Source organism: Rhinolophus ferrumequinum, chromosome 9 (assembly GCF_004115265.2).
Source record: "Rhinolophus ferrumequinum isolate MPI-CBG mRhiFer1 chromosome 9, mRhiFer1_v1.p, whole genome shotgun sequence".
In the NCBI taxonomy this organism is placed as follows: Eukaryota; Metazoa; Chordata; class Mammalia; order Chiroptera; family Rhinolophidae; genus Rhinolophus; species Rhinolophus ferrumequinum.
In genome coordinates, this window is record NC_046292.1 from 58255441 (window position 1) to 58279109 (window position 23669).

The 23669-nt window shown below is 39.5% G+C and overlaps 1 pseudogene; it reads left to right on the forward strand.

The window, feature by feature from the left end:
- Positions 1 to 23401, forward strand: part of LOC117027096 (peptidyl-prolyl cis-trans isomerase D-like) — a 42023-nt pseudogene extending 18622 nt beyond the window's left edge.
- Positions 23402 to 23669: the final 268 nt, after the last annotated feature.

Consider the following 23669-nt stretch of genomic DNA (forward strand, 5'->3'; position numbering starts at 1 on the left):
TATAGCTAATATATATTAATTTCAGGTGTACATCATAGTTATTCAACATTTATATACCTAAAGAAATGATCACCATGATAAATCCAGCAACCATGTGGTACCATACCACAATATCACAATATTATTGACTGTATTCCCTGTGCTCTACATTATATCCCCATGACTTGTTTTAAACCTGGAAATTTGAACTTATTCCCCTTCACCTTTCCCCCCCTTTCTTAATTTTTCAATTACAATTGACATTGAATATTATTTTATATTAATTTTAGGTGTACAGCATAGTGGTAAGACATTTATATAATTTAAGAAATGATCCCCCAACTAGTCTAGTGCTCACCTGGTACTATATGTAGATATTAGCATATTATTGACTATATTCCTTATGCAATACTCTATATCCACATGACTACTTTCTAACACCAATTTGTATATCTTAATTTCTTCCCAATCCACCAACCCTCTTCCCATCTGGTGACCTTCAAAATATTCTCTGTATCTGTGAGTTTGTTTCTGTTTTGTTTGTTTAGTTGGTTGGTTCTTTAGATTCCACCTATAAGCAAAATCACGTTATGTCCATTTTTCTCTATCTGACTTACTCTACTCAGCACAATATCCTCTAGGTCCATTTTGGAGATACAGATGGCAAGATCTCATTCCTTTTTATGTCTGACCAATATTTTATTGTATACACGTACCATCTCCTCTTTATCCATTCATCCATCAATGGACAGTCAAGTTGCCTCCACATCTTGGTCATTGTAAACAATGCTGCAATAAACTTATGGATGCACACGTCCCCTCGAAGTAGCTGTTGGGTTTCTTTGAAAAAATACCCAAAAGTGGTATTACTGGGTCCTTCTTTGTCTCTTATAGCATTTGTTTTAAAGTCTATTTTCTCTTGTATAAGTGTTGCTACTTTTGTTTGTTTGTTTCTATTTTCATGAAATATTTTTCTCCATACCTTTACTTTCAGTCTGAGTGTGTCTTTTGATCAGAAGTGAGTTTCTTGTAGGCAGTATCTGTAAGGGTCTTGTTTTCTTATCCATTCAGCCACCCTATGTCTTTTTTTTTTTTTTTTTTTTTTCCTTATTTTTTTTTTTTTTTAATATTTTTTTATTTTTTTAATTTATTGGGGTGACAATTGTTAGTAGAATTACATAGATTTCAGTTGTGCAATTCTGAATCACATCATCCATAAATCACACTGTGTGTTCACCACCCAGAGACAGCTCCCCTTCCATCACCGTACATTTGATCCCCCTCACCCTCATCCCCCACCCCCCAACCCCCTTACGCTCTGGTAACCACCAAATTACGTTCCCCAGATTAATTTTCAAACCCCGTGGCCATCCTGTGGTCACCGACTGCCCTCCAATCCCCTCACCCTCCCCCCCACCCCCCACTCCCCCCGCCCATCTAGCAACCCTCAGTTTTTCCTCATTGTCTCCCAGTTTCTGATTAGTTCATTCACTTATTCTTTTCTTTAGAATCCGCAAATAAGTGAGATCATATGGAACTTATCTTTCTCTGTCTGACTTATTTCACTTAACATAATGTTCTCTAGATCCATCCATGTTGTTGCAAATGGTAAGATTTCTTTCTTCCTTATGGCTGCATAATACTCCATTGTATAAATGTACCACAGTTTCTTAATCCAATCATCTACCGATGGGCATTTTGGTTGTTTCCATGTCTTAGCTATTGTGTATAGTGCTGCAATAAACATAGGAGTGCATAGAGATTTTTGAATTGAAGTTCTGGATTTCTCCGGATAGATACCTAGGAGTGGAATTACTGGATCATAAGGTAGTTCCATTTTCAGAATTTTGAGATACCTCCATACTGTTTTCCATAGCGGCTGCACCAGTCTGCAATCCCACCAACAGTGCACAAGCGTTCCCTTTTCTCCACATCCGCGCCAGCACTTGTTGTTTGTTGATTTATTGATGATAGCCATTCTGACTGGGGTGAGGTGGTATCTCATTGTGGTTTTTATTTGCATTTCTCTGATGGTTAGTGAGGTTGAGCATTTCTTCATATGTCTGTTTGCCATCTGAATGTCCTTTTCAGAAAAATGTCTCTTCAAGTCCTCTGCCCATTTTTTAATTGGATCGTTTGTTTTTTTGGAGTTGGGTTGAGTAAGTTTTCCATAGATTTGTGATATTAATCCCTTATCAGATATATCACTGGCAAATATCTTTTCCCATTCAGTAGGATCCCTTCTTGTTTTATTGATGGTTTCCTTTGCTGTGAAAAAACTTTTTAGTTTGATATAATCCCACATGTTTATTCTTTCTCTTAGTTCCCTCGCGCGAGGGTGTATATCAGTAAAAATCTTACTCCGGGTAATGTCTGAGAAGTTTCTTCCTATATTTTCTTCTAGGTATTTTATGGTTTCAGACCTTACATTTAAGTCTTTAAGCCATTTTGAATTTATTTTTGTATATGGTGTAAGGAGGTGGTCCAACTTCATTTTTTTGCATGTGTCTGTCCAGGTTTCCCAGCACCATTTATTGAATAGACTGTCATTACTCCATCGTACATTCTTGCTTCCCTTGTCGTAGATTAAATGGCCATATAGGCGTGGATTTATTTCTGGACTCTCTATTCTGTTCCATTGATCTATGTGTCTGTTTTTATGCCAGTACCATGCTGTTTTGATTACTGTAGCCTTGTAGTATAATTTGAAGTCAGGTATTGTTATACCTCCCACTTTGTTCTTATTTCTCAAGATTGCCTTTGCTATTCGGGGTCTTTTATGGTCCCATATAAATTTTAGGATTATATGTTCTATTTCTGTGAAAAACGACGTTGGCAGTTTGATAGGAATTGCATTGAATATGTATATTGCCTTAGGCAGTATGGACATTTTAATTATATTAATTCTTCCTATCCATGAACATGATATGTGTTTCCATCTATTTATATCTTCCTTCATTCCTTTCATCAGTGTCTTATAATTTTCTGAGTATAGATCTTTTACTTCTTTGGTTAAATTTATTGCCAGGTATTTTATAGTCTTTGGAGCGATTGTAAATGGGATTGTTTTTTTAATTTCTCCTTCTGATGTTTTATTATTGGTATATACAAATGCAACTGATTTCTGAATATTAATTTTGTATCCTGCCACTTTACTAAATTCATCTATCAGCTCTAATAGCTTCTTGGTGGAGTCTTTAGGGTTCTCTATATATAGTATCATATCATCTGCATACAATGATAACTTTACTTCCTCCTTACCAATCTGGATGCCTTTTATTTCTTTTTCTTGTCTGATTGCTGTGGCAAGAACTTCCAGAACTATGTTGAATAGAAGCGGAGATAATGGGCATCCTTGCCTTGTTCCTGATCTTAGGGGGAATGGTTTTAGCTTTTCCCCATTGAGTATGATGTTAGCTGTGGGTTTGTCATATATGGCCTTTATTATGTTGAGATAAGATCCCTCTATTCCCACTTTCTTAAGGGTTTTTATCATAAATGGCTGTTGAATTTTATCAAATGCTTTTTCTGCGTCTATTGATATGATCATGTGATTTTTATTTTTCATTTTGTTAATGTGGTGTATCACATTAATAGATTTGCGGATGTTGAACCACCCCTGCATACCAGGAATGAATCCCACTTGATCGTGGTGAATGATCTTTTTAATGTATTGCTGAATTCTGTTTGCTAATATTTTGTTGAGGATTTTTGCATCTATGTTCATTAAAGATATCGGCCTGTAGTTTTCTTTTTTTGTGGTGTCTTTGTCTAATTTTGGGATCAGGGTGATAGTGGCTTCGTAAAAAGTGTTTGGGAGTCTTTCCTCCTTCTGGATTTTTTGGAAGAGCTTGAGGAGAATTGGTGATAATTCTTTTTTGAACGCTTTGTAAAATTCACCTGTAAAGCCATCTGGTCCAGGGCTTTTGTTTGTTGGGAGACTGTTGATTACTGATTCAATTTCCGTGGTGGTAATCAGTCTATTCAGGTTTTCTGTTTCTTCTTGAGTTAGCCTTGGAAGGTTGTACGCCTCTAGAAAATTGTCCATTTCTTCCAAATTGTCAAATTTGTTGGCATATAGTTGCTCATAGTAACTTCTTAAAACTCTTTGTATTTCTGCAGTGTCCGTTGTCACTTCTCCTCTTTCGTTTCTGATTTTATTAATTTGGGTCCTCTCTCTCTTTTTTTTAATGAGTCTGGCTAATGGTTTGTCGATTTTGTTTATCTTCTCTAAGAACCAACTCTTGGATTCATTGATCTTTTGTATTGTTTTTCTGGTTTCTATTTCATTTAATTCTGCTCTGATCTTTATTATCTCCTTCCTTGTGTTCCCTTTGGGCTTATTTTGCTGTTCTTTTTCCAGATCCCTTAAATGTGAAGATAAACTGTTGATTAGTGATGTTTCTTGTTTCTTTAGGTAGGCCTGCAAAGCTATGAATTTCCCTCTTAGGACTGCTTTCGCGGCATCCCAAAGATTTTGGGTCGTCGTGTTTTCATTTTCATTTATCTCGAAATATCTTTTGATTTCTTCCTTGATCTCCTGCTTGACCCATTCATTATTTAGTAATAAGTTATTCAGCCTCCATGAATTGGTGTGTCTTCCCGTTTTTTTCCTGTAGTTCATTTCTAATTTCATAGCATTGTGATCAGAGAAGACAATTGGTATGATTTCAATTTTCTTAAATTTATCAAGACTTGTTTTGTGGCCTAACATATGATCTATCTTGGAAAATGTTCCATGTGCGCTTGAGAAGAAGGTGTATTTTGCAGCATTGGGGTGAAATGTTCTGAAAATATCGATTAAATCCAAGTGGTCCAATGTATCATTTAAGGCTGTTGTTTCCATATTGATTTTCTGTCTGGAAGACCTGTCCCTTGTGGTCAGAGGTGTGTTGAAGTCCCCGACTATAATAGTGTTACTGTTGATCTCTGCCTTTATGTCAGTCAGTACCTGTTTTATATATTTAGGTGCTCCTATGTTGGGTGCATAGATGTTTACTAGGGTTATGTCCTCTTGTCGGATCGATCCCTTTATTATTATATAGTGCCCATCTTTATCTTTTAGTATGTTCTTCATTTTAAAGTCTATTTTGTCAGAAATAAGTATTGCAACTCCAGCTTTTTTCTCGTTTCCATTTGCATGAAATATCTTACTCCAACCCTTCACTTTCAGCCTGTGTGTGTCTTTTGTTCTGAGGTGAGTCTCTTGTATACAGCATATACAAGGGTCTTGCTGTCTTATCCAGTCAGCCACCCTATGTCTTTTGATTGGAGCATTTAATCCATTTACATTTAAAGTGATTATTGATAGGTACATAGATATTGCCATTTTTAAATTTGTAGTTAGGTTGTTTTGATCTTTCTCCTATTTACAGAAGACCTTTTAGTATTTCTTGCAATGCTGGCTTGGTGGTAATAAATTCCTTTAGCTTATTTTTTTCTGGAAAGCTCTTTATCTCTCCATCAACTTTAAATGATAGCCTTGCTGGATAAAGCAATCTAGGTTGTAGGCCTTTGTTTTCCATCACTTTAAGTATCTCCTGCCACTCCCTCCTGGCCTTCAATGTTTCTGTAGAAAAATCATTTGATAGTCTTATGGGAGTTCCCTTGTATGTAACCCTCCGTCTTTCTCTTGCTGCTTTTAGGATTCTCTCTTTGTCTTTAAGCTTTGCCATTTTAACTATAATGTGTCTTGGTGTGGACCTGTTTGGGTTAATCCTGGTTGGAACTCTCTGCACTTCCTGGACTTGTATGTTGGTTTCCTTCATCAGGTTGGGGAAGTTTTCAGACATTATTACTTCAAATATGTTCTCAATCCCTTGCTTGCTCTCTTCACCTTCTGGTATTCCTATGATGCGCATGTTGTTGTGCTTGATGTTATCCCAGAGGTCTCTTAGGCCATCTTCATTGTTTTTTATTCTTTTTTCTTTTTGTTGTTCCGTTTGGGTGATCTCTGCTACCTTGTCTTCTAAGTCGCTGATTCGATCCTCTGCTTCATCTAGCCTGCTGGTAATTCCTTCAAGTGAGTTCTTAATTTCGGTAATTGTGTTCTTTAGTTCCAACTGGTTTTTCGTTATGATTTCTACATCCTTCTTTATGTTTTCTCTAAGCTCGTTTGTTATGATTTCTACATCCTTCTTTATGTCTTCTCTAAGCTCCTTAAACATTCTTATCACCAGTGTTCTGAACTCAGTCTCTGAGAGGTTGGTTACGTCTGCTTCATTTGGTTCCAGTTGTGGAAGCTTCTTCTGTTCTTTTATTTGGGACGTGTATCTTTGTTTCCCCATTCTGGCTGACTGTGTTTATTTTGATATATTAGGTAGATCCCCTAGAGTTCTTAGTTCTTGCTAGGTTATCTTGTGTAGTATGTGTCCTTTATATTTGACTCGCACCACGTCGTCCTCCTCTGCGTGTGCTCCAAAGGTGAGTCTTGTGTTGTGTACACTGTCCCGTTCAATAAGATCTTTAATTGCTTCCCGCTAATGAGCAGGTGGGGTCAACTCCTGGGCTGACCTGCCGTGAGACTTGGCTCTGCCCCCCGCAGGGCACTCTGCTGCGTGAGGGTTGACCACCCCAATGTGATTTGGCCTCTATGGGCTCCAGAGCCTGCCGAGAACCCCCTCTAGGTATGTGACCTGTAGGTCAACCCCGGCTGCACTCCGATTTGGTCTGGAGTTGGCCCCCAGATATGCCGAGTCCCGTGCCACCCAAGCTGGGCCCTGGCAGGGAAGTCCCAGAACAAGGCAAATCACCAAGCACAGCAGCAACGACAACAGCAAAGAAGAAGAAAAGAAAAAAAAAAAAAAAAAAAAAAAAAAAAAACAGCCGATAACCCCCGCTCAACACAGGCAAAGATATCAAAGATACAAGATAAAGCAAAACAAAACCAAGCAAAGCAAAACAAAGCAAAACAAAAAGCAGCGACCGTCTCGGCCTGAGCCCATCAAGCAATGACCAGGTTGTCCTCTGCTGTACCAAAGAGCCCCCTGCTTATTGCGCAGGCAGAGCCGGTCATCTGGTGCTCAGAGAGACTTTGGGACTGCAGACTTAAAAGCGTGGGCCTGAGGGGTCTGGATGATAGTCTCCACAAAGTCAGTGCAGCTTCTGCCCTTGTCCGCACGTATGCACACCGAGAGGAGCACCACCAGTCCTTTGTCCAGAGCTCGTGAGTCCTAGGGCACTCCTTCAGTGTGTGTGTATGGGTGCGGGCGGGAGATTTCTGATCTGCTGACCGTGCCTCACAAGCTGGGCCCCGGCAGGGCAGTTTCAGAACAAAGCAAATCACCAAGCACAACAACAACAACAACAACAAAGAAAAATATCAAATACGTTCACATGCAAAAACCACCTGATAACCCCACTCGACAGAGGCAAAGATATCAAAGATATAAAGACAAAGCAAAACAAGACAAAACAAAGCAATACAAAAAGCAGCGACAGTCTCGGCCTAAGCCCACCAAGCAATGTCCAGGTTGTTCTCTGCTGTACCAAGGAGCCCCCTGCTTATTGCGCAGGCAGAGCCGGTCACCTGGTGCCCAGAGAGACTTTGGGACTGCAGACTTAAAAGCGTGGGCCTGAGGGGTCTGGATGATAGTTTTTACAATATCAGTGCAGTTTCTGCCCTTGCCTGCACAAATGCACACTGAGAGTGGCACCACCAGATATGTGACCAAAACTCTTGAGTCTTAAGGCACCTCTTCAGTGTGTGTGTGTGAGTGCGGGCAGAAGATTTCTGATCTGCTGAAAGCCCAGAGCTGCGCCTGCCTCACTGCTGATCTCCGGGTGTGTCTCGGCCGCTGCACCCACCCCACCCTAGGCAAGCCAGGAAGGGTGGGGGCTGGAGATGGAGGGGTCTTCACTCTCCCAGCCCAGCCGTGCGTCGCCCTCTTCCCGCAGGCCAGAAAAGGTGGTGGCTGGGGGTGGAGGCGTCTCTTCTCTCCTAGCGCAGCCAAAATCACGCACACTGCCCAGTCTGCCTGGGTCAGGGCTGCCCGTCAGGCTTCCCAAAGCGTGAGCGTTAGATACCACTTCTCAGTTCAGGGGCCGGTTTAAGTCTCTGGAAGGGCGGGGTAAGATTGGGAGGGCAGGGCGGGGGGGAGGGGCCCAGGTATGGAGACTGCGCCCCCCGTCCGCCGCAGGGCGCGCCGCCTTCCCGGCGGGAGAAATCAGCCGCGGGACGCAGGGAAAGCGCCCGCCTCCCGGTCTCTGCGCTCTGCGTGCCCGGCACAGCGGGGCTGCACCGCGGTTTCCAGTCCCAGTCTCTGGAAGGGCGGGGTAGGATTGGGAGGGCAGGGCGGGGGGAGGGGCCCAGGTATGGAGACTGCGCCCCCCGTCCGCCGCAGGGCGCGCCGCCTTCCCGGCGGGAGAAATCAGCCGTGGGAGCAGGGAAAGGGCCTACCCCCGGTCTCTGCGCTCTCCGTTCCGCCTGGGATCCCGCGCCTGCCCGGCTCCGTGGTTTTCGGTCCTCGCCCCCGCCAGCTGAGGCTCCGCTGGGGGCTGGGCTCTCCCGCCGCTGCCGGCCGGGCGCTCCCACGCCGCTTCTCCTCCTCCTCTCCTTGCTCCGTCCAGTTAGCTTATCCCCAAGAATTTCTTAGCTTCAAGCAATCCACGAATCTCTCCACAATATTGTGTGGTGAGCGAAAATTTCCTCGATGGGTTATAGTTCCCGTTTGCAACAAGATCTGGAGGAGAACTCAGATAGTGCGCCCTGCTGCCGCCATTCCTATGACGTCACTCCCCTATGTCTTTTGATTGGAGCATTTAATCCATTTATATTTAAAGTAATTGTTGATAGATATGTAGTTATTACCATTTTATTATTCATATTTTTGACCTTTTTTTTTCCTATCTTAAAGAAATCCCTCTAACATTCCTTGTAATACTGGTTTGGTGGTGATGAACTCCTTTAGTTTTTTTTGTCTGGCAAGTTCTTTATCTGTCCTTTGATTCTAAATGATAGCCTTCTGGGTAGAGTAGTCTTGGTTTTAGGTCCTTTCTTTTCATCACTTTCAATATTTCCTACCAATCCCTTCTGCCCTGCAAAGATTCTGTTGAGAAATCAGCTGACAGTCTTATGGGAGCTCCCTTGTAGGTAACTAATTGCTTTTCTCTTGCTGCTTTTAAGATTCTCTCTTTGTTTTTAAGCTTTGACATTTTAATTATGATGTGTCTTGGTATGGGCCTTTTGGGATTCATCTTGTTTGGGACTCTCTGCACTTGCTTGTATGTCTGTTTCCTTTGCCAGGTTAGGGAAGTTTTCTGTCATTATTTCTTCAAATAAGTTTTCAATTACTTGCTGTCTCTCTTCTCCTTCTGGCACCTCTATGATACAAATGTTGGTATACTTGATGTTGTCCCAGAGGCCCCTTAAACCCTTCAATTTTTTTTCTTTTTGCTGTTTTGATTGGGTGTTTTCTGCTACCTTATCTTCCAAATTGCTGATCCGATCCTCTGCTTCCTCTAATCTACTTAGAGTCCCTCTTATGTATTCTTCATTTCCATTATTGTATTCTTTATTTCTGACTAGTTTTTTCTTATGTTTTGTATCTCCATTTTTATGTTTTCTATCTCTTTATTGAAATTCTCCAGGAGCTCACTGAGCATCCTTATAACCAGTGTTTAGAACTCTGCATGTGGTAGATTGCCTGTCTCCATTTTGTTTAGTTCTTTTTGTGGAGCTTTGTTCTCCTCTTTTATTTGGGACATGTTTCTTTGTTTCCCCATTTTGGCTGCCTCCCTGTATTTGCTTCTATGTATTAGGTAGAGCTGCTATGTCTCCCAGTCTTAGTAGAGTGACCTTATGTAGTAGGTGTCCTGTGTGGCTCAGTGGCACAGTCTTTCTGGTCACCTGAGCTGTGTACTTCATGTGTGTCCTTGTGTGGATTGCATATGCCCTCCTGTTGTTCTTGACTCTTTGTTGATGTTTGCAGGTCAATAGGAGGTATTGACCCTCATTGGTTGTGAGGACTGGCCATGACTGTAGTGGAGGAGTTGTGGTGCAGAGGCTAACCATGCAGAGCAGGATTTGCTTTAATGGGGCTCTGGTGCCTGTCAAGTCTGTTCTTTGGGTGTGTTGTCTTTGGGGGTGGCAAGGTGATGCTCCCACTTCTCCTGAAGCTGGCCACTGGGCATGCCAGCCTCAGGGCCTCCTGGGAGGGGCCCAGCCTTAGGACAAGTTCAGCCACAGCCTGTACCCTGCCCAGAGCCACCTGGCATGAGCCACAAAGCAATCCGCAGATGGTCGTCACTTGTTTTAGGCTTGGAGGTGCCTCAAGAAGCCAAGCTGAGAACTGAGGCCAGCTGCCACTAGTGCCAAGCTTGGGGCTACTCAACAAGATATACAAGACATGTGGAAATCAGATGCTGCTTATTTCGGTTTTGTGAACCTTTGAGAAATTTTAGTAAAGTATGCAGCAGGAGCCAAGATAGGCTGTTTGCCTGGAAAAGCTATTGGAAGTGGCTTGGGTGTACCCAAAAGTTGGGTGGTTTGGAGTTTCAGGGAATCACGAGGGTGGGGCAGGCAAATGGTGTGAGCAAAGTTGATAGAAACCCAGATATGGCAGCCACCTCTGTCTGCACTCTGGGAACAGGAAAGGCTCAACAAAGAAACAATACATTCTGCCAGCACTCTTCTGGGAGAAAGATGTGCCTCCTGCTCTATCTGAAGCCAGACAACTCAGTTCTGCCCTGTATGTACTTGGTACTTTTCAAGCTGCTGCCATAGAGATGGAGCTCAGAGTGAGTGAATCTGTCAGCGAGTAAGTCTATGTGCTGGCCTTTTAAGAGGAACCCCTGGAACTCTAGTCATCCTCTGTCTCACCTAGCCACAATCTCTGCTGTTTTTCACAGCCACAAGTTATGGGGCCTTTTCTTCCTCTCACTGGCATACTGGGCTGGTGAGCCTGGTGGGGGTCTGGGATCCCTCACTCCTCTGGAAGCACGCTGGCAGCCAAGATATCCCTCCTGATGTTTAATGGTCTCACATAGGTTTGGTACCAACCTGTTCCATGTCTCTACTCCTCCTATCAGTCTTGAGGTGTCTTCTGTATGTCCTTGTTGTACTTCAGTTCAGCTAGACTTCAGGCAATTCTCAATGTTGTTCTGTAGTTTAGTTGTCATTTGGATGTAGTCATGAGAGGAGACAAGCACAGTATTCACCTACTCCACTGTCTTGACCGGAAATACCCCCACTCATCTTTCTTTATGGAAGATGTCACTCTTAAGAATTGACCCTTCTTGAGTATACATATATATATATATATACACACACACACACACACACACACACACATATATGGATATATGTTACATATTATATATATTTTAACATGTATAATACATATATAAGTAAAGCCATATAGAGTATCATAAGCCATATGTTTCCCTTTAGACTAAAACTGCATTTAGTTATGTATTCTTAACTCTTATAAAAAATTTATTGGGGTGACATTAGTTAATAATATTATACAGTTTCAAGTGTTTCAATATTATACAGTTTCAAGTATTACAGTTCTGTAATACATCATCTGTACAATGCGTTGTGTGTTTACTACCCAAAGTCAAATATCCTTTTGTTACCATATATTTGAGTTTCTTTACCCTTTCTGCCTCTCCCCCCTTTTCTCTGATAACCACTGTACTGTTCAGTATTTGTGAGTTTTTGTTTGTCTGATTGTTGCTTTCAGTTTTATAACCGACATATGAGTAAAATCATATTGTTCTCGATTTTTTCTGTTTACTTATTTCACTTAGCATAATATTCTCAGGACTGACTCATCTATGTTCTCACAAATGTCAGTATTTCATTTTTTCTTATCGCTAAGCAGTATTCCATTGTATATATGAATCACGTCTTTATCCATTCATCTATGGAATGACACTTTGGTTGTTTCCATATTTTAGCCACTGTGAATAATACTGAACCATAGGATGGAATGAAAGGCATAGAAAATGAAAAATATGTGCATAACTGTAAAGTACTAACTTTTGTTATTTTTTAATAGATAACTGACTGTTTAAAATAAAAGGAATAAATTGTTATGGGATTTATAGCACATGTAGAAATAAAATATATGACAAAAATGAAATAAAATGGGAGAAATGGAAGGAAGAGGAGAATTGGCCCTTCTTTTTCCCTGAAGAGACACCAAAAGAAAGAAAGGAATCTACTGGAATGTGAGATGACTAAACTCATTTGTCTTTAGTCTTTACTATAAGCCTTGCTGTTTTTGACTTGTGAAAGGATAGACCAAGCAGTAGAAGGGACCTACTTTTTACGGCCGTCTACTAGTCATTCAAACTGATTCTAAAAAGGATGAACAGTGTTTATTAAGCCCAAGACAAGTATTAAATAACTAAACAGCTAAATATACATTTTGCTCTCCTTGTGCATATAAGAGACTTTATGTACTCTCACGCAGTAGGGAAGGGACCTAACTTATGAGTGTTTACTATGTGCCAAGTACTATGGCAGACATTTTATTTAAATTATTTCTTTAACTCTAAAATACCTATTAAATTATTACAGGGTGTTACTTATTGAATTATTACAGGATTGTTGTGGTGATTAAATGAAATAAAATAGGTAGTATCTGGTTCATTAAATTTTGATAACAACCCTATAAATCTCAACAAGGTTAAAGTGACCCAGCCAAAGTCACACAGCTAGAAAGTAATCAAGGTAGTGTTCTAATCTGCACTGACCCCACAGCCCTCACTCCTGCCATACTGAATGACTACAAAATAGTGCATTTGCTAGATAATTGTCTACAACACATGTACTAGGAGGGCTCTCAGGCCAGAAATGCTAAACAAAAAGTGTATTATTGTTAAAATCTATTCTGAGTATTAATTTTTAGTTACTGGGAGGCATGCATTTTTATGCCTCTTTTACTCTTGAAATACAATGTTTTGCAAATTTCTTAATTTCCTTCTTGTAAGCTGAGTGCTGCAGGCAAGCTGTGTTTTCCCAATGGCAAGGTGTTTCTAAATCCACATACAGAGATTCAGTTTGAGGAAATTTGATATCCCAAACTTTGTGTGATAAATGTGACACTTATTTGAGAATTTTGTGTTCTTGTGATGATAATTTAATTTCTCTAAGCCTTCGCGGGTGAAATCCTTTAAATAGTTTCTTGATCTAATAGAATGATATGCTATATAAGCAGAAACTTAATATTCATAGAGATGTCAGGTCTGTGGCTTTTAGTCCTAATATTTATTCATGATATTTTTTGATGCAAACATTATGAAAGGTGCTCAAGTATCAGGTAAAATTGTAAACAACTTAAGAATGAAATACTTTCAATAATAAAAGTGTCAATGTGGCCATAGTTAATCCACTTAATCATATCCTTAAACAAAACATTTAATTGTAAATTATGTAACTACTACTATCCTTTCTGTCTAGTTAATTTTATGATAATATTTTGGAACATAGGCCAAAAGGACAGATTTTTTTGTCAGTTTTGGTCACATCTGTATCCCTAGAATGTAGTAGAATGCCTGACATATAGTAAGTGTCTAATAAATGTTATTTAAAAAAATGAATGAAATACTTAGGCAAAGGTATAGAAGGTTAAAGAGGTAAGCTCCAGTAATGTAAGAATAGGAAGAATTCTCACAGAGGAAGAGAATATTAAAGTGGTAAACTATTAATGTAGGAATATAAATAATTATGTAGAATTAAATCTTCTAATGAAATAGACAAATTTTATTATTGTTGGTATTTTCATTACAGAGAGGCAAAAACCTCTTCAAACTAATGAAGACAGTTTGCATAGTTCTTCCAAATTATTCAGAAGAAAAGATAAAAAGGATTATATTGTGATTTCAAATGTTAAATTCTAAGGTCTCATTTTAAAAGTGTTTGTGTGTGTGTGTGTGTGTGTGTGTGTGTATGTGTGTGAGAGAGAGAGAGAGAGACAGAGAGACAGGTGAAAGAGCGAATGGTAAAGGATGCATAAAAATATTTTAATTAGCTCCCTTGATTACATCTTAGTTTAGAGAACTGACCATCAACGATGGCTTTTTGTCAATTTTTCCTAGTGTCTTTTTGGTGTTAGCATTATCAGTGATAATATGGTACTGTGCAGTTACTTCTTTACATAACTATTGTTCATCTTTGCCTATTCTACACAGACTTTACTGAAGTTGCCACTTTTTTTAGGAGATTAAATTCTTTGCACTAAATTTTCCCATTAAACATACATAATATTTTTTTCTTTAATAAAGTGTAGAAAAAAAGAAATGAAAGAATAGCAAAAAGGAATAAGGGATTAGTAAGAAAATCTCCCCAGTTTTCTATCTTTGTGTTACTCAGAAAAACATGGAACTTTCTTCATTTGTAATTAAAACAAACAAACAAAAAGTCCAGCCTTTTATATTTTAATTACTTTTGGGATCTAAGTTAGGGGGAAAAGGAGAAGAATTAACTAAATTCAAGGAAAAAAAAATTGCCCATTTCTAGGAAAAAAGGCTTTAAAAGATTATTAAAATACTTTTCATAGTTTGTGAAATGTGTCTGTGAACATCAAATAGTTCATACAAAACAATTTTGATTATTTGTGTATAAAATCAGAAACATATGAATTAAATTTCACATAAAATACACATGACTTAAAAAATTAAATGTAAAAAAAGAACTTGGCAAAACTTTTTTGGGGTTTGGTAAAACACAACATGTTTTGGGTTTGGTAAAGCCACAGACATTTGAAAAATATCTTGAAATAATCACCAAACCCAAAGTGTTCTGAAGTTAGCCCATTACTTAGAAACTTTTTATTGTGATGATGTCTGATCATTTATTTCTTTTACTAAAGAAAAAAATCCAATTATAAGAAATTCAAGGGAGATCAAATTTTCTTTTTTCAGTGAATTGCTGGAGTTTGAAAACTCAGTAATTTAACAGGCATGTTGTTTGCTTGATTTTAAAAATCTGCAGCAATACTCTTTTTACAGTTGAACTGTTATATTCAAGAAGTGGCTTCTCTCCATTCATAGCTCGTTTCCTCTTGAAATTTGAAGATAACTTGAGAGTTTATCTCCTTTGTTCCTTCATTATTCTTTTCCTTTCCCTCTCTCCTTCTCTTCTCCCTCCCCCTCCTCTTCCTCCTTCTACTCTTCTTCCTCTTGCTCCTCTTTTTTTATTTCATTTTTTTAATTGAGTATATATCAATAATAGTATCCTTGATTTGATATTGTGAATTGCAAAGTAGGCAAATGTCAACCCTATTCTTCTTCCACTGCAGCAAACCTATTCCTCCTTTGTAACTCTTAGCTTCTCTCCAGGTGCTCAGTGTTCTGTGGCTGTGCCTACTCTTTACAGTCTCAGCCACCCAGATTTATTTAAATTCACCACTGTGGGGTCCCCAAACCATCCTCTCATCACAGTTTACCTTGTGGATAGCCAACACCACGCTGGGGAGAGGAGTGTTGGAAATGTCTTCCATTATTTAATGATAATTGCTCACATTACTTTGTTGAAGAATGACATTAGGCTTTAATTGGACAGTTTCTAATAAATTTCTCTTATGACTCTTTTGGTACAAGCAACAGAATTCCATTTGAGCTCAGTTAAAGCAGAAAGAAGATGTATAGATATCTCATGGCACCCACGGATTGAGTAGTAGTCACGTCTAGAACCAGGTGCTGGTATACTATCAGACTCTGTCTGGGTCTCTCATTAACTACCCTAGATGAGTCTGTATCAGTTTTCTCTCCTCTAGACAGATTTCTTCTACTTTTCTGGTTGACATGGAAGAACATGGCTCCTAGTTTCTGAATTTACTTGTAACAAGTAAACCACTAGAAGAGAAGCTAAATTTTTCTTTTGCTCCAAATTCCAAATTTTAGAGGCAGAACTCTTAGTAGCCCAACTTGGTTAAGATACTTACTTTCACACTAGTCCGTTGCGGCCAGTAGATGGGAGTCATATGAACAAGCATGATTATTGGGAGCCATTCTTTTCCCCACGTAAATGGGGCTGGGTGGATGTGAGGGAGGATGCTGAGCAGAAAGAGGGGCTGGGGGACAATTCAATAGGTACACATTAGAAAAGTTGCTTATATTTAACTGTTCCTTTTCCTCTTAAAAAGATTAGGATATTCCTTGTTTATATTTTATATACTTGAAAGAGTGGATGTCTAATGGAGATTTTATTGGGCATTGCAACAAGCTGGTAGAGATGAATAAAGAGAAAGGAAATGTACAATGCTGCTTTTCATATAACAGTTGTAGACAATTACACAGACCATGTAAACAATATTTTGTTAAAAATTTGTGCAGGTTTTGGCCACCAGGTCTTCGCTCAGAGAGCTGCTCTGGGGTTTCAGCTGCCTGGCCACCACGAGATGCTCTGAGCTGCTTCCAAGTGCATCTGCAGGGCAAGCTGTCACATCCATACCCCCAAGCTTACCCCTCCAACCCCAGTAACCCACAAGTCTTCTTTGATGTGGACATGGGAGCTGAATGTGTTGGTTGAAGTCTTAGAATTATTTTCAGATATTGTACCCAAAACAGCAGAAAATTTTGTGCATTATATATGAGGAGAAAAAGGCATTGGAGCCACCACTGGGAAACCTCTTCATTTCAAAGGATGGTTGTTCCATTGAATTATTAAGAAATTTATGGTTCAGGATGGTTCAGGATGGAGACTTCTCAAATCAGAATGGGACAGGTGGAGAAAGTATTTATGGTGAAAAATTTGAACATGAACATTTCTATTATAAGCATGACCAGGAGGGTTTATTGAGCATGGTAAATGAAGGCTGAAACGCAAATGGTTCTCAGTTTTTTTTATCACAACGCTTCCAACTCCTCACTTGAATGGGAAATGTGTGGTACTTGGCCAGTATTTAAAGGAATTGGTGTGGGAAGAATTCTGGAAAGTGTAGAAGTGAAAGGTGAAAAACTGGTCAAGTTTTGCATTACTGCAGAATGCAGAGAATTGAAGGAAAGGGAATGATTGGGAATATTCCCAAAAGACGGTTCTGGTGAAAGTCATCCAGATTTCCCCGAGGATGTAGATATAGATTTAAAAGATGCATATGAAATATTAATAACAGGAGATTTAGAAAACACTAGAAATACTTTTTTCAAATCCCAGAACTGAGCGATGACCATTAAAAAATATACAGAAATTTGAGGATGGTTCAAAGGGTATTACTGAGAAAGCAGATATATCGAAACTGCAACCTGTAGCTTTTAAGCTGCATGCTGAATGTTGGTATTCGTAAACTGAGGATGTCACATTGGCAGGGAGCAACTGACAGTTGTTTGGAGGCTCTTGAAATAGACCCATCAAATACCAAAGCACTGAACTAAAGAGCTCAAGGATGGCAAGGATTAAAGGAACACAATCAAGCATTAGCTGATCTTAAGAAAGCTCAGGAGATAGCACCGGAAGATAAAGCTATCCAGGCAGAATTGCTGAAAGTTGAATTTAAAAAAAGGCACAGAAAGATAAAGAGAAGGCAGTGTATGCAAACATGGTTTGCTTAATAAGGAATTCAATTTTGCTTAAATATTATACATTGATTGTATAAAGGCAATAAGGAAATTTAAGGGGTTTAATCTATTACATATAATCCCTAATGTGTATCCTTTGATACTTCAGTTCCTCATGGTTTATAGTTTAGGAATACTGATATGGGTTCACTCTTAATAAAGTGTTATAAAATATAATGAAGTTGATCTTTTTCCATGGTGATGTGCATTATTCACAAAGAATAATGGGGTCCAACCTATTTTTAAACACATCTTATTGAATAAACAGATGAAAGCTTAAAAAAACTTTTTTGTGCAAGTTTTAATTTTCCTTGTTAGAAAAAAATTCAGGAATGTTCTGATACTCTCATTAAAGATAAGAAAATGTCCTTTCAGTTCCCAGTATAAATAGTTATTGAATACCTAGACAGGGTGTTAGGTAAGAATACAGAGATGCTTGAGATAGTCTTTGCCCTAAGGGAGCGCATAGTTCAGTAGGAAGACTAACATTAAAAATATCACATTGTGCTCAATACAGTAATAGAAGTATGTACTAAGGACAGTGGTGGCACAAAGGATGGAAAAACACAAAGATTTCCTGTGGGTCAGGGGAAGCCACAGAGAATGAAAACGAGTTCTGCCAGGAAAAAAAGAAGAAAGGCTACTTTAGGCAAAAGAAATATGATCATAGGCATGGATTTATGAGACAACAGTCTGTGAAGAGACCCCAAGCAAGATCCTGAGTCTAAATAGGTGGAAGTAGTTTACAAGTTTACGTTCTTCCCTCCTTTTCTCCCTCCCTCCCTCCCTCTGTCCTTTTTCCTTTCTCTCACCTTAGCTAGCTTAGTATTACTCCCTTTGTACTTTGCAGGCTGACTTTATTTGGAAGCTTCAATGCCGGTCAGCAATAACACCCTATTTCTTTAGTCTACTCTCTTCCACTCTCCTAGATGATTATTTCATTATTTCTCCTCTTTCTTCAAACTTCAAACACTTCCTCCTCCATTCTGACACTTAGGTAATGACCTTGCTTTCTATATTACTAAGGAAATAGAAGCGTTGTGCAGGGAACATCTCTGAGCTTCCATTGCATCCATCCAGCTATGCACAGCTGTACACACGGAGTCTGTGTCTTCTGTATTATTACTGTGTATAAAATGTCCACGCTCCTATCTAAAGCTAATGTCTCCCCTTGCACATGCGTTTTTATCTCTTTCCACCTACGTAAGGCATCACTTAAGAAATTTTCCTTTCTCTCTTTACTGGATGATTTCCAGTAGCACAGAGACGGGCTGTTTTTTCCCCCCCCATCCTCCTTAAAAAAGCAAAACAAACAAAAAGGCACCTCTCTTGATCTCACTTCTGTTTTGGCCATTGTCTCAATCTCCCATTCTCCTTTAGCGAAAGACTGCTTCAGATTGTCTGTGTTTGTAGTATCTGATGCTTGTTGTCTTTTTCTTTTTTGAACCCACTTCAATCATGCTTTTACTTTTATCAGTTCACCCAAGCTGCTCTTGTCAAGGTTACCAGTGACCCCTGCTGCTAAATCCAATAGTCATTTCTTAATTCTCATCTTTCTTGACTTATTAGGGCCATTTGACATAGTTGATCACTCTCATCCTTGAGATCACTCTCATCTCATTTGTAGAGATTCTTGACTGTATCGCTTGATGTCGTTCATTAATTTTGGAAAACTATCAGCCGTTATCTCTTTAAATATTGGTTCTGCTCAGTTCTTTCTCCTTGTCTCTTCTTGGAGCTCCAATTACATGTATGTTACACGTTTACACTATTCCCTTATGTCTCTCTTTGCATCAATCTGGAAATTTTCTTCTGATTAATCTTCCATCCACAAATTTTCTCCTTAGCTGTGTCTCCTGTGCTGTTAAACTCATCTTAATTTCAACTGTTGCCTCTTTAAAATTTCTAGGATGTCTATTCTTTCTTTTTTATTCTTTTCACTTTTTGAACATATGAATAACAACTATTTCAAAATAGTTTCTAATTCTAATATTTGGATCTCCCATGGGTCTGTTCTGTGTTGTTTTTTTCCCCTTAGTTTGTGGTCAGTTCCTTTTTTTTTTCTTATTAAAAATTAACTTCTAGGTAGTTGTACTAGATTGCTAGTGTTATCATAACAAACTACTACAGACTGGGTGGCTTAAATAACAGAAATTTATGTTCTCACAGTTCTGGGGTTTAGAAATCTGAGATCAAGGTGGTATCAGGTTTGGTTTCGCATGAGACCTCTTTTCTTGGCCTTGAGATACTCGTAGCTGCCCTCTCACTGTGTCCTCAGATGGTCTTTGCTCTGTGTATCCCTGGTGTCTCTCTGTGTCTTAATCTCATTTTCTTATAAGGACACCAGTCAGATTGGATTAGGCTTCACCCTAATGGCCTTGTTTTAACTGAATTACCTTTTGTAAAGGCCGTATCTCCTAATACAGTCACATTATGTGCTACTGGGAGTTAGGCTTTAGGGATATGAATTTTAAGTGATACAATTTCACTATAACAGCTTTATTTATGAAGAACTGTAGAGATAATTTGAAGCTGTGGATAATGTTCTTTTTCAGAGAGAATTTACTTTTACTTCTGAGAAGCATGTATAGCTGGGGCAGATCTCTTTAATTCAGTCAAGGACTGATCTGAATAGCAGCTGGTCTTCAGTCTTAGGAAGGACTGATCAGGTCTACTTTACCTCTACCTCTAAGGTATATGCCTTCAAGGACCTGCTTGAAAACTTTAGCTGGTTTATAAGATGCCCCTCCTCCTCCTTGGTAGGTCCTGAATTTCAATTTTTGTCACTTCAGATCCTCAGCTGCAGGTTTTATATCAGCAAATACTTCCAGAGGAATAGCAATTCAAATTCCAGGCTAACTTCTCTGTGCTTTCCTTCTCTTGAGCTTGCATTACTGATACCCGCAAGTAGAGTTTTGCAAAACTGGTATGTGCATATTTTCTCTTTGTTTTTGGCCGCAAGGTAGATTTGAAAAAAGCCAATACATAATTTCCAGAAAGAGAAATCCCATTCTAAGTACCTGAGATCAATTATTTGAATTGCTGTTCACCAAAGAATCAAATGATCAAGTTGTTAGGCACAGCCAGAGGAATGAGTTGCAGGAGACCAAGATTGGTCTATTAGAATTTATTTGGCATGTTTGAGCTGCAGGAGGTCAGGTTAGAGCAGAGGGAACAGATCATAACCTCCCAGATCAAAGAGGAGTATGGAGTTTTATAGGAACGGGGGGTGAATGAGGCTGTTCCCCCTTCAATGCTTCATAGGGGGTTTTCGTTGGCAAAGAGTTTCAGGGCATGACCAGGCCCTCCGGCTCCACACCCCGTCCCCAGGTCGCCGTCCAGACCTCCCAGGCCTGCCCAGGCCCGCTGATCACAGGCCCCTAGGAGATAAAGCAAGACAGGATCAAGACAAATGGCTTTGAAGATAAGGTTTCTGCTCCTGGCCTAAATATGGCTTAACACAAGTTCCTAATTTATCTTTTACTAAATGCTTGTGTTTCTTTTAAATATTTATAAAGTTTATAAAAATTTATATTGGATAGCATAGTAATGCTTTTAATAATTTTTAGCAGTTTTTGATAATTTCTGTTAGGTATTGATGAGTTTTCCTTTTTTCTTCACAACAGTTTTTAAAGGAATGTTGAGTTTGCTCTGCCCCACCACCACGCTACTGCAGCTGAAATGCGCCAGGGCAGAGACAGCGACCTTCTACTGAAGGAAGAAGAAGAGTAGGTCAAGCACAACCTCAACTGTCTATTCTGGAGAGTGGGGAGACTAAGGCGCAGACAGACAGGGAGGGGATGGAGACAGAGGAGAGTCTGAGGAGCTTAGAGTCTTGGCTTCCCACAGTATTTTATTGTAGGGCCATAAACTTATGACAACTTTATAAACATGTAAAAGAAAAAGTTCTTGGTTAATAGATGCATGTGGTAAATTTGGCAAATTGGCATTTAACAAATTGATCTTTAGGCAAATTAACATTCTGCCGTTGTTTATGTTAGTGTTATAGGATGCTATAATATAGACTCTAAGATCTGAGGCCTTAAAATTGAAATGGATTTCTCTTTCATTTAACAGACTGAGCCTAATGCTCCTTCGTATTGGACCCAGACTCTTCCATCCCAAGGTGTTGGCCTGGTGCAAATGGTCAAAGAAAGTCCAAACCATTATAAATCATTACATCCACATCACAGCCAGTGGGAGGGCACAGCAGGGACAAAAGAGGGCCCATTTATCTGTTTTAAGGATATGATGCAAAAGTTGCACGTATCACTTTTGCTTATATCCCACAGACCAATAATTAGTCATGTGGCCATAGCTAGGTATAAGGGTAGCTGAGAAATGTAGGTGCCGTTCTGGGTCGTCATGAGTCTGTTAAAGTGCAAAGATTTTTTGAGTGTAGAAGAGGGGGGATTATTATTGGAGATATCATGCAGTCTTGACCAGGAACAAACTTCGTATAACTTGGTTCATATATTGTTTATTCATTATTTTGCGTGCCTTTATTGACAGGCTGTACTGAGGGACACAGCAGTGCACACAGACCACGCCTTAAAATGCTTACAGATGGTTTGTGAAAATAGCTCTAAAAACGTAAGTGTAAAATAGAGTGTCTTAGCTTAGCATCCCAGGGAAATACACTCTGAGATGAGGTTTATTGGGGAGTGCATTGATCAACCCCTGTGGGACGTGAACAGAAGAGGATCGGGCAGAGGAAGGAGTCGAACTGTTACCATATGGTCCTCCCAGGAGCCCTGGAGCAGGGGTGACACTTCACAGCTGTCTCACTTTGCAGCAAGGGCACTTTTGTATCCTACCCTTTTCATTGACTCATCATGGAATTTGAGTTGCCTTGGGAAAAACAGGGTAATTTCAGCCAAGGAAAATTTCCCTGAAGGTAGTCAACTGAGACTCACTGCCTCAGTTGTGAAGTGGGGATCTGGACAGCACATACGACAGCGTCATACACGGTAGTATGACTCAGTAGTGGAACAATTTGGTGATACTATGGAGAATGAAGAGGCAGTGTATGTGTGTGTGTGTGCATGTGTGTGTGTGTGTGTGTGTGTGTGTGCATGTGTGCGTGTGTCTATGTCAGAGAAAGCTTCCATAGAAATGGCGATGCTTGGGATGCCCTGTGCCTTGGACATTTATCAGGTAGAATAGAAGGAAAGGTATTCCAGGCAGAGAGAGACACATAAACAAAGCCAGGCACTTTCAAGGAAATGTATGTCACTCAGTGTGGCTGGGAGGGTAGGGTCCAGGAGCAGGGAAGGAGGGGAGGAAGAGGAGGATGGAGAGGTGATGGCAAAGGATGCAACTGCAGAAGTAATAGGGACTAGGTTATGGTGGGCTTGTACGATGCTCAGCAATTTGCATTTTATCCTAACAGCAAAACGGGCTTTTAAGCAGAGGAGGGTCTTGATCAGATGGCTTTTAGAAAGATCATCCAGGTTCCTGGATGGATTGAAAGGCAGCAAGAATAGGGGCAGAGATAAGTTAGACACAATTGCAGAGGCTACGTTATTTTCTTCGCTAGATTTTGAGCATCTTGAAAGCAGGGAGTTATATATATTTATATATGTGTGTGTGCATATACCTACATGTATGTGTGTGTACATATACATACATATGTGTGTATACATATATATGTGTATATATATATATACACACTATGATTTTATATGTATATAAATATGTGTGATTATATGTAGTTCCTGCTTTCAAGATATATATCCTCCCTGGTGCCTATAAAATAACTTCATTATTTTATATGCTTAAAAGTAGTAAAACTGTAATTAAAACTTCTTTAATTCAGATTTTTTGTTTGTTTGGACTGTTTTCCCCATAACCCATTACCAATTTTTTAATTTGCAAATTTCTATTCTAGGTGAGGTCAGAGAAGGAGAAAGCATAGAGAAGAGAACTCACATTTGCTATTTCGCTTTACAGGAAGGACGGGGCCTCATCTTTCTGGACTCTTTTAACACCCTTATTCCTGCTGCATTCTTTACTCTGCCTTCTCCCCACTACAGCTACCTTAACTCAGAAAACTGGCATGCTGTGTTATGATGCTAAAATAGATGGTCAATTCAATTTGCCTCATCAATCAGTACATTTAATAAATAGAGTCAGTCAATCCAACGTTTGACTAAAACTTTTTAGTTTTTATTATCTTTATGGGA